Below are 12,842 nucleotides of genomic sequence, written 5' to 3'. Positions count from 1 at the left end.
ATATGTTTCAGTACTGATTTAGCTTAACCTCTGCTATGTTTCAGTACTGGTGTAGCTTAACCTCTGCTGATATGTTTCCGTACTAGTTTAGCTTAACCTCTGCTGATATGTAGCTTAACCTCTGCTGATATGTTTCAGTACTAGTTTAGCTTAACCTCTGCTGATATGTTTCATTACTGGTTTAGCTTAACCTCTGCAGATATGTTTCAGTACTAGTTTAGCTTAACCTCTGCTGATATGTTTCAGTACTAGTTTAGCTTAACCTCTGCAGATACGTTTCATTACTAGTTTAGCTTAACCTCTGCTGATATGTTTCATTAATGGTTTAGCTTAACCTCTGCTGATATGTTTCAGTACTGATTTAGCTTAACCTCTGCTGATATCTTTCAGTACTGGTTTATCTTAACCTCTGCTGATATGTTTCAGTACTAGTTTAGCTTAACCTCTGCTGATATGATTCAGTACTGATTTAGCTTAACCTCTGCTGATATGTTTCAGTACTGTTTTAGCTTAACCTCTGCTGATATGTTTCAGTACTAGTTTAGCTTAACCTCTGCTATGTTTCAGTACTGGTGTAGCTTAACCTCTGCTGATATGTTTCAGTACTAGTTTAGCTTAACCTCTGCTGATATGTTTCAGTACTGGTTTAGCTTAACCTCTGCTAATATGTTTCATTACTGGTTTAGCTTAACCTCTGCCGATATGTTTCATTACTGGTTTAGCTTAACCTCTGCTGATATGTTTCAGTACTAGTTAAGCTTAACCTCTGCTGATATGTTTCAGTACTAGTTTAGCTTAACCTCTGCTGATATGTTTCAGTACTAGTTTAGCTTAACCTCTGCTGATATGTTTCAGTACTAGTTAAGCTTAACCTCTGCCGATATGTTTCAGTACTGGTTTAGCTTAACCTCTGCTATGTTTCAGTACTGGTGTAGCTTAACCTCTGCTGATATGTTTCAGTACTAGTTTAGCTTAACCTCTGCTGATGTGTTTCAGTACTAGTTAAGCTTAACCTCTGCCGATATGTTTCAGTACTGATTTAGCTTAACCTCTGCTATGTTTCAGTACTGGTGTAGCTTAACCTCTGCTGATATGTTTCAGTACTAGTTTAGCTCAACCTCTGCTGATATGTTTCAGTACTAGTTTAGCTTAACCTCTGCTGATATGTTTCAGTACTAGTTTAGCTTAACCTCTGCTGATATGTTTCATTACTGGTTTAGCTTACCCTCTGCAGATATGTTTCAGTACTAGTTTAGCTTAACCTCTGCTGATATGTTTCAGTACTAGTTTAGCTTAACCTCTGCAGATATGTTTCATTAATAGTTTAGCTTAACCTCTGCTGATATGTTTCAGTACTGATTTAGCTTAACCTCTGCTGATATGTTTCAGTACTGGTTTAGCTTAACCTCTGCTGATATGTTTCAGTACTAGTTTAGCTTAACCTCTGCTGATATGTTTCAGTACTAGTTTAGCTTAACCTCTGCTGATATGTTTCAGTACTGGTTTAGCTTAACCTCTGCTGATATGTTTCATTACTGGTTTAGCTTAACCTCTGCTGATATGTTTCAGTACTAGTTAAGCTTAACCTCTGCTGATATGTTTCAGTACTAGTTTAGCTTAACCTCTGCTGATATGTTTCAGTACTAGTTAAGCTTAACCTCTGCCGATATGTTTCAGTACTGGTTTAGCTTAACCTCTGCTATGTTTCAGTACTGGTTTAGCTTAACCTCTGCTATGTTTCAGTACTGGTGTAGCTTAACCTCTGCTGATATGTTTCAGTACTAGTTTAGCTTAACCTCTGCTGATATGTTTCAGTACTAGTTTAGCTTAACCTCTGCTGATATGTTTCATTACTGGTTTAGCTTAACCTCTGCTGATATGTTTCAGTACTAGTTAAGCTTAACCTCTGCCGATATGTTTCAGTACTGATTTAGCTTAACCTCTGCTATGTTTCAGTACTGGTGTAGCTTAACCTCTGCTGATATGTTTCCGTACTAGTTTAGCTTAACCTCTGCTGATATGTAGCTTAACCTCTGCTGATATGTTTCAGTACTAGTTTAGCTTAACCTCTGCTGATATGTTTCATTACTGGTTTAGCTTAACCTCTGCAGATATGTTTCAGTACTAGTTTAGCTTAACCTCTGCTGATATGTTTCAGTACTAGTTTAGCTTAACCTCTGCAAATACGTTTCATTACTAGTTTAGCTTAACCTCTGCTGATATGTTTCATTAATGGTTTAGCTTAACCTCTGCTGATATGTTTCAGTACTGATTTAGCTTAACCTCTGCTGATATCTTTCAGTACTGGTTTATCTTAACCTCTGCTGATATGTTTCAGTACTAGTTTAGCTTAACCTCTGCTGATATGAATCAGTACTGATTTAGCTTAACCTCTGCTGATATGTTTCAGTACTGGTTTAGCTTAACCTCTGCTGATATGTTTCAGTACTGTTTTAGCTTAACCTCTGCTGATATGTTTCAGTACTAGTTTAGCTTAACCTCTGCTGATATGTTTCAGTACTAGTTTAGCTTAACCTCTGCTGATATGTTTCATTACTGGTTTAGCTTAACCTCTGCTGATATGTTTCAGTACTAGTTTAGCTTAACCTCTGCTGATATGTTTCATTAATTGTTTAGCTTAACCTCTGCTGATATGTTTCAGTACTGATTTAGCTTAACCTCTGCTGATATGTTTCAGTACTGGTTTAGCTTAACCTCTGCTGATATGTTTCAGTACTGGTTTAGCATAACCTCTGCTGATATGTTTCAGTACTAGTTTAGGTTAACCTCTGCTGATATGTTTCAGTACTAGTTTAGCTTAACCTCTGCTGATATGTTTCAGTACTAGTAATGGGGATATGGACTAGCGCCTACTCTATACCCTTAAAGCTTGGGGGGGGGGGGGTGATACCTAGTAACCACCAATAGAATTGAATGAATAATGGGGATCCCCCAAGCGCCTACCAAACCGGAGGCAAAAAAGGAATAAGTAAAGTGTATTCTGGTAGATAAAAATGCTAGATATTTATTACATAATCTAAAACATATACAATACAACTCATGGATCCATGAAGAATAGTAAAACAGGAATGGTAAATAAAAGCTAATAAACAAATGAAAGCTAATAAAAACACATACAGAGGTTAAAAACAATGGATGGTCACAGGTAAGTGGCCTATCTACTGCGCAGACCTGGGTTCAGAGTGTATGGGTACCAATGTGATAAATACAACAAATAGTGACAAGTGTTTAAAAATAAGTGTTGAAAAATACAAAAAATAAAAAAAATACAAAAAATCAACGTGATGAAAAGTCTCAGTGAAAAAATGTGTCAATAAATGTCAGTAAAATACATCCTGTGAGTTGCAATTCAGTTCCAAAATATAAGGTGAAAGAATAGTGGTGAAAAAATTATGTGCACAAAAACAAAGTGGGAATAGTCACCCAGACCTATATGGATATTCCTTGCAGAAGTCCCATATGTAGATATATCCTTGAGGGTGTGGAGAGATGAAGGACAGTGCCCACAGAAGTGTGGAACAAGGAATCAGATATCGGTGTAGAAGTCAGATTAACTCAAAAAACGATATCCACCTAAAAATATGTGAAAAAAGGAAAATATAGTGCAGATTGTTTCGCACAATATTACATAAATGAAAATAGGCTTACCAATACTCAGTCGACACGTTTCGGCCCTAGTATAGGCCTTTATCAAGACTGAGTTAACTAAGGAGAATGTATCCTTATAAAGGGTATTGTAGCCAATAGTTGTGTTGAATTTTTGCGCCAAAAATTAAGCTCCGCCCACTTCCTGTTAGATGCATTGTGGGTATGGGCATTGGTTTCATGAGTAAGGGCATTCTTTTCGATAGTGATCCTTTATTCGATTTTAGCCAAGTAATCAGGGGTTCTAGACATAATTTGTATAATATGTATAATATGTATAATGTAGGGAAATTCTTTGCCTATCTTATATATGTGGTTAAAATTGGAATAAAGATTGGGTTTGAAACTGATGCCAGAATCTGACTTCCGGTTAACATTGATAATGATGTCACTTCCTGTGCAGAAGCAGATTGTGACATACTCTATCTAACTTCACTTGTTCGTGGATCAGTTATTATACTCTCAGAAGATAGGTTCTAATATCAGATGTCAGAGAATTGGTCCTAATATAACTGCCAGAGAATAGGTTCTAAAATTAAATAATGCCCACGGAGTTTTACTTCCAATTACGGCAAATTCTGACGTCACTTCCGGTTCAGGAGTGCCTACGGAGTATCACTTCCGGTTTCGGTAAACCGTGACGATATTTCTGTTTTAGATGCTAAATACATAAAGTGGCACTCTCATGAGGAATCTGATGTAAATTGTCATAACAAAAGTAATCCCATAGAAATACTATAGTGCCTGAAAGGACTTTATACCATATCAGGACCAATAATAAAAAGATTTATATAAACATTTAGCATAGCTTGCAATTGTAAGAGATAACCTTATAGTTAGCAAAAACATTTTGCATAGCTTGTAATGTAAGAGATGTAGCTTATAGTTAATAGAGATAACACTTGTTGGTGTATCACTTGTGAGCATATAATACAATGTTAGAATAATATTGGCATGAGATCAAAGGAGATAACTACTTATGTGTTCAGAGACAATAGAAACTGTTAATGGCTATACATAGCTTATAATATACGTGGGACACTAGAAAACCAGTAGTGGCATGGCAAAGACCTATTCCAAAACATATCATGAATAAATACTTAATTGGCTAATCTTAGCAAATGTCAAAAATAAGTAGTACCATATATAGGAGTAGAAGATAGCATATATACAGATGTAGGCTATTAATATTGGAACTAATAAGCTGTGGTTACAATTCATAGCTTTCGTGTTGTGTGGAATTAGGGTTACCAATAGTGGTATATCAAAACCTTACTAGAGAATATCATATAAGGGACATTAGTCCTCATATGTTCTGTAATAATATCACCCAGGATCGTGACGACACTACCAGACTTGAGCTTTAATTTAAGTCACTCTAGCTGGTAGCTAGAATGGGCGACTAAGCCGGGGAACTGGTGGGTTCCATCTCTATACCAAAATGGATGCTAAATACGCATCAAGACTAAATTTCGATAATAGTGGTGTAGTAATAGGTTAAATTGAGCCGATGAACAGCTCTGACTGGGTTGTGGCATCACAACAGCACAAACAATGCTATTGGTGGTTGATATAATTTTAGACAACAGGGGGCTAATTCATAGGCTTAAAAAACAAACGTAAGTCTTAGTATAGTTGTAAGAGATTACGACCTTATTTAGGTCTAGCAATGTGGAGACGAGGTTACTGGCATGGCACTGTAGGGGACTGGTGTGAATCTAGAATTGGTTATAACCGATGGTTCAATGTATTCTCAGAAGAGTTACTCCACAATTTTGTGTGAATATCAGGATAATGTATCCATATCAGGATAGGATATAGAGGTGGATGTGCACGTGAAAAACAACGGACAGACTATAAATTATGGAGTTAGACTAGCTATTTACTTAGAGGAGAAAGAGGACTTGTGTAATAGGGCTATCCCATAGTGGATTAGTCTGATGTGGAATAAAAGCTACTAATGTAATTAGACAAAAGTAATGTGCCAATGAGGATGATCATATTCAATGGACTGCAAAGGGCTGCATATATCATAACAGGTATGTTCTCTAAAAGAATCCCTTAGTGGGTACCCAATCGATGATAGATGGCAAAGGAAGGAACACACACATAACCAAAGGTTAGGGATGATCATGATATACAGGTGCTCCTAGAGATTTAGGGGGAGATTATTTAAGGGCAGGATTTAAGTAATTTTAAACAGATGGGAAAAATCCTCTTTGTTATTTAATCCCTTAGGATGAAGGCAGTCAAGAGTGAAAATCCATTTGGATTCTGTAATAAGTAATTTTTTCTCAAAATTACCTCCTCTCCATCCTTTGTTGACTTTCTGAATGCCCATAAAGCTCAGATCTCTAATATTACCATTGTGTTTTAGGGTAAAATGTTTGTATAGCGATGTTTCCATGCTGCATTTCTCGATTTGTAACAGATGTTCTCGTATCCTGTCTCTTAAAAGTCTCGACGTTTGGCCCACATATTGTAGACCACATGGGCATTGCAACATATATATAACCCCTTTATCTTGACAACGTATCATGTCATGGATCTTATGTGTCACTCCTGTGTTGTGGCATTTGAATGTTGCAGATTTTATTCCACATTTGCAGGCTTTGCAGGACGGATAGGGGAAGAATCCTCTAATCATCTTTCCAAATACATCTTTTACTCCGACCGTCTCCTTTTTAGATACACTAGGTGCAATTCTGTTCCTCAAGTTCTTAGTTTTCCTGTATATAAATCTAGGTTTGGAAGGTAGTTTCTCACCGATCAATTCATCCTCCTTCAGAAGGGGCCAATGTTTATTGAAGATGTTCTCAATAATATCCCTATTCTGACTATATTCAGTAATCATTGGGATGTCTAGAAGGTCACTCTTCTCCTCTTTTATCTTCCTCTTGTATTTGATCAAGTCTGAGCGTTCAATCTTTCCTACTTCGGATATTTTTTGATCCAACATCCTTTCAGTATATCCTCTCTCAAGGAATTTCGATTTAATCACTTGGGCCTGTTCTTCCCATTTTTCATGGTTCGAGCAATTCTTCCTCATCCTCAACAGCTGCCCTTTTGGTATGTTGATCTTCCAGTTGTTATGGTGGCAGCTCATCATGTGGATATAGTTGTTGCTATCAACATCTTTGAAGTATGTGGAAGTTTCTATCTCTCCTTTATTGATCTTTATCTTTAGATCCAGGAAGGTTATTTCTGTAGTGCTACACTCATACGTGAATTTCAAGTTGTTTAAGTTGTTATTCATCACTTTAATGGTGAAATCCAGATCCTCCTTCATCCCCTTCCATACCATTAGGATATCGTCTATGTAGCGACGGTAGAGGACCAGGTAGAGGACCAGGTCTGCTTCTATACCTTGTTGGTGTGGTATGCTGGTATACAAGGATGCCACGTCACATGTAACCATAATAAATCCTTCTTCCCAAGCAAATTCTTCCAACAGATTCAATACTTGGGTCGAGTCTTTGAGATAAGATGGAAGTCGTCTAACATACTTTTGTAAATTTAGATCGACGTACTCGGATAGGTTACTGCTTAGGGAGCCAATACCGGATATTATTGGTCTCCCTGGTGGATTCTGAAGAGATTTGTGAATTTTAGGAAGATGGTACATCACTGGAGTGATGGGATAATTCACTTTGATATAGCTGAATTCTTTCTCATTCAGAATTCCTAGTTCTTTGGCTCCATCTAACATATTTATTAGTTCCTTGTTGTATATATTCACTGGGTTTGCTGGTAATCTCTTGTAGGTGTTCTGATCACCAAGGATCCTTTCATTTTCCTTTCTATAGTCACTCTCATTTAGGATGACAATGCCTCCCCCTTTGTCTGCTGGCTTAATTACTATTTTGTGGTTTTTCTCCAAATTTGTGATTGTCTTGATCTGATGGTCTGTAAGGTTATGTTTCTTAATCTTCAATCTTTTCGGTTGGAGATCCTTTATTTCTTTACATACGATGGTCTTGAAGGCTTCGATTGCCGGTCCTTTGCTGTTGGTCGGATAAAACACCGACTTAGGTTTCAGCTCAGTATGTATATAGGGGTCTCCCTCTTTAATGATGGTCTGTCTCTTTGGTACCCAAGTAGAATTTTCTACAGGCGATTTAGAAAAAAACCTCTTAAGGGTGAGTTTTCTGATGAATTCCTTTACGTTAATAAAGGTCTGAAATTTGTCAAGGCTCCTAGTGGGTGCAAATGAGAGCCCAAATTTCAGAATCGTTGTCTCATCATTTGTCAGTGTATAGTCACTTAGATTGAAGATGCCATCAGTGCTCTTCTGGTTTTCTGAATCAATTACATCTGCATCAGATTTATTCTTCTTTATTTTGACCCCTCCTCTGCTTCCTCTATGGGTCTTCTTCCTGTTCTGGAGGACGTTGGCTCTTCCCATTCTACAGTTTTTTGTGATCTCGGGAATCTCTCTCTGTTGTGAGTGTGGTCCACCCCTAAAAAAGAAGAAGAAGATGACTCTGCTCCAGTGGTAGCAGGATTGTTGTAGTTGTTTCGTGGTTCTATCCTCGTTGCACGTTGTTGAGTGTTCCACTCATCTCTTATGCTTATATCTCTTGGAGATTCTACGGATTGGTTATTCATAGCTCTCGGTCCTCCTTTCCATACAGGGGTCTTGTATATATCTCTATTGTCGTAGCTATAGTTGGTCTCCTTTCAGGCACTATAGTATTTCTATGGGATTACTTTTGTTATGACAATTTACATCAGATTCCTCATGAGAGTGCCGCTTTATGTATTTAGCATCTAAAACAGAAATATCGTCACGGTTTACCGAAACCGGAAGTGATACTCCGTAGGCACTCCTGAACCGGAAGTGACGTCAGAATTTGCCGTAATTGGAAGTAAAACTCCGTGGGCATTATTTAATTTTAGAACCTATTCTCTGGCAGTTATATTAGGACCAATTCTCTGACATCTGATATTAGAACCTATCTTCTGAGAGTATAATAACTGATCCACGAACAAGTGAAGTTAGATAGAGTATGTCACAATCTGCTTCTGCACAGGAAGTGACATCATTATCAATGTTAACCGGAAGTCAGATTCTGGCATCAGTTTCAAACCCAATCTTTATTCCAATTTTAACCACATATATAAGATAGGCAAAGAATTTCCCTACATTATACATATTATACATATTATACAAATTATGTCTAGAACCCCTGATTACTTGGCTAAAATCGAATAAAGGATCACTATCGAAAAGAATGCCCTTACTCATGAAACCAATGCCCATACCCACAATGCATCTAACAGGAAGTGGGCGGAGCTTAATTTTTGGCGCAAAAATTCAACACAACTATTGGCTACAATACCCTTTATAAGGATACATTCTCCTTAGTTAACTCAGTCTTGATAAAGGCCTATACTAGGGCCGAAACACGTCGACTGAGTATTGGTAAGCCTATTTTCATTTATGTAATATTGTGTGAAACAATCTGCACTATATTTTCCTTTTTTCACATATTTTTAGGTGGATATCGTTTTTTGAGTTAATCTGACTTCTACACCGATATCTGATTCCTTGTTCCACACTTCTGTGGGCACTGTCCTTCATCTCTCCACACCCTCAAGGATATATCTACATATGGGACTTCTGCAAGGAATATCCATATAGGTCTGGGTGACTATTCCCACTTTGTTTTTGTGCACATAATTTTTTCACCACTATTCTTTCACCTTATATTTTGGAACTGAATTGCAACTCACAGGATGTTTTTTACTGACATTTATTGACACATTTTTTCATTGAGACTTTTCATCACGTTGATTTTTTGTATTTTTTGTATTTTTTGTATTTTTCAACACTTATTTTTCAACACTTGTTACTATTTGTTGTATTTATCACATTGGTACCCATACACTCTGAACCCAGGTCTGCGCAGTAGATAGGCCACTTACCTGTGACCATCCATTGTTTTTAACCTCTGTATGTGTTTTTATTAGCTTTCATTTGTTTATTAGCTTTTATTTACCATTCCTGTTTTACTATTCTTCATGGATCCATGAGTTGTATTGTATATGTTTTAGATTATGTAATAAATATCTAGCATTCTTATCTACCAGAATACACTTTACTTATCCCTTTTTTGCCTCCGGTTTGGTAGGTGCTTGGGGGATCCCCATTATTCATATGTTTCAGTACTAGTTTAGCTTAACCTCTGCTGATATGTTTCGTTACTGGTTTAGCTTAACCTCTGCAGATATGTTTCAGTACTAGTTTAGCTTAACCTCTGCTGATATGTTTCAGTACTAGTTTAGCTTAACCTCTGCAGATATGTTTCATTACTAGTTTAGCTTAACCTCTGCTGATATGTTTCGTTACTGGTTTAGCTTAACCTCTGCAGATATGTTTCAGTACTAGTTTAGCTTAACCTCTGCTGATATGTTTCAGTACTAGTTTAGCTTAATCTCTGCAGATATGTTTCATTACTAGTTTAGCTTAACCTCTGCTGATATGTTTCATTAATGGTTTAGCTTAACCTCTGCTGATATGTTTCAGTACTGATTTAGCTTAACCTCTGCTGATATGTTTCAGTACTGGTTTAGCTTAACCTCTGCTGATATGTTTCAGTACTAGTTTAGCTTAACCTCTGCTGATATGTTTCAGTACTAGTTTAGCTTAACCTCTGCTGATATGTTTCAGTACTGGTTTAGCTTAACCTCTGCTGATATGTTTCATTACTGGTTTAGCTTAACCTCTGCTGATATCTTTCATTACTGGTTTAGCTTAACCTCTGCTGATATGTTTCAGTACTAGTTAAGCTTAACCTCTGCTGATATGTTTCAGTACTAGTTTAGCTTAACCTCTGCTGATATGTTTCAGTACTAGTTTAGCTTAACCTCTGCTGATATGTTTCAGTACTAGTTAAGCTTAACCTCTGCCGATATGTTTCAGTACTGGTTTAGCTTAACCTCTGCTATGTTTCAGTACTGGTTTAGCTTAACCTCTGCTATGTTTCAGTACTGGTGTAGCTTAACCTCTGCTGATATGTTTCAGTACTAGTTTAGCTTAACCTCTGCTGATATGTTTCAGTACTAGTTTAGCTTAACCTCTGCTGATATGTTTCATTACTGGTTTAGCTTAACCTCTGCTTATATGTTTCAGTACTAGTTAAGCTTAACCTCTGCCGATATGTTTCAGTACTGATTTAGCTTAACCTCTGCTATGTTTCAGTACTGGTGTAGCTTAACCTCTGCTGATATGTTTCAGTACTGATTTAGCTTAACCTCTGCTATGTTTCAGTACTGGTGTAGCTTAACCTCTGCTGATATGTTTCAGTACTAGTTTAGCTTAACCTCTGCTGATATGTTTCAGTACTAGTTTAGCTTAACCTCTGCTGATATGTTTCAGTACTAGTTTAGCTTAACCTCTGCTGATATGTTTCATTACTGGTTTAGCTTAACCTCTGCAGATATGTTTCAATACTAGTTTAGCTTAACCTCTGCTGATATGTTTCAGTACTAGTTTAGCTTAACCTCTGCAGATATGTTTCATTACTAGTTTAGCTTAACCTCTGCTGATATGTTTCATTAATGGTTTAGCTTAACCTCTGCTGATATGTTTCAGTACTGATTTAGCTTAACCTCTGCTGATATGTTTCAGTACTGGTTTAGCTTAACCTCTGCTGATATGTTTCAGCACTAGTTTAGCTTAACCTCTGCTGATATGAATCAGAACTGATTTAGCTTAACCTCTGCTGATATGTTTCAGTACTGGTTTAGCTTAACCTCTGCTGATATGTTTCAGTACTAGTTTAGCTTAACCTCTGCTTATATGTTTCAGTACTAGTTTAGCTTAACCTCTGCAGATATGTTTCATTACTGGTTTAGCTTAACCTCTGCTGATATTTTTCAGTACTAGTTTAGCTTAACCTCTGCTGATATGTTTCATTAATGGTTTAGCTTAACCTTTGCTGATATGTTTCAGTACTGATTTAGCTTAACCTCTGCTGATATGTTTCACTACTGGTTTAGCTTAACCTCTGCTGATATGTTTCAGTACTGGTTTAGCTTAACCTCTGCTGATATGTTTCAGTACTAGTTTAGGTTAACCTCTACTGATATCTTTCAGTACTGGTTTAGCTTAACCTCTGCTGATATGTTTCAGTACTGGTTTAGCTTAAACTCTGCTGATATGTTTCAGTACTAGTTTAGCTTAACCTCTGCTGATATGTTTCAGTACTGATTTAGCTTAACCTCTGCTGATATGTTTCAGTACTGATTTAGCTTAACCTCTGCTGATATGTTTCAGTACTAGTTTAGGTTAACCTCTGCTGATATGTTTTAGTACTGGTTTAGCTTAACCTCTGCTGATATGTTTTAGTACTAGTTTAGCTTAACCTCTGCTGATATGTTTCAGTACTGGTTTAGCTTAACCTCTGCAGATATGTTTTTGTACTGGTTTAGCTTAACCTCTGCTGATATGTTTCATTACTACTTTAGATTAACCTCTGCTGATATGTTTCAGTACTGGTTTAGCTTAACCTCTGCTGATATGTTTCAGTACTAGTTTAGCTTAACCTCTGCTGATATGTTTCATTAATGGTTTAGCTTAACCTCTGCTGATATGTTTCAGTACTGATATAGCTTAACCTCTGCTGATATGTTTCAGTACTGGTTTAGCTTAACCTCTGCTGATATGTTTCAGTACTGGTTTAGCTTAACCTCTGCTGATATGTTTCAGTACTAGTTTAGGTTAACCTCTGCTGATATGTTTCAGTACTAGTTTAGCTTAACCTCTGCTGATATGTTTCAGTACTAGTTGAACCGGAAGTGACGTCAGAATTTGCCGTAATTGGAAGTAAAACTCCGTGGGCATTATTTAATTTTAGAACCTATTCTCTGGCAGTTATATTAGGACCAATTCTCTGCCATCTGATATTAGAACCTATCTTCTGAGAGTATAATAACTGATCCACGAACAAGTGAAGTTAGATAGAGTATGTCACAATCTGCTTCTGCACAGGAAGTGACATCATTATCAATGTTAACCGGAAGTCAGATTCTGGCATCAGTTTCAAACCCAATCTTTATTCCAATTTTAACCACATATATAAGATAGGCAAAGAATTTCCCTACATTATACATATTATACATATTATACAAATTATGTCTAGAACCCCTGATTACTTGGCTAAAATCGAATA

The sequence above is a fragment of the Bombina bombina genome, chromosome 5 (assembly GCF_027579735.1).
Source record: "Bombina bombina isolate aBomBom1 chromosome 5, aBomBom1.pri, whole genome shotgun sequence".
Lineage (NCBI taxonomy): Eukaryota > Metazoa > Chordata > Amphibia > Anura > Bombinatoridae > Bombina > Bombina bombina.
Note: the sequence above shows the minus strand (reverse complement) of the source record.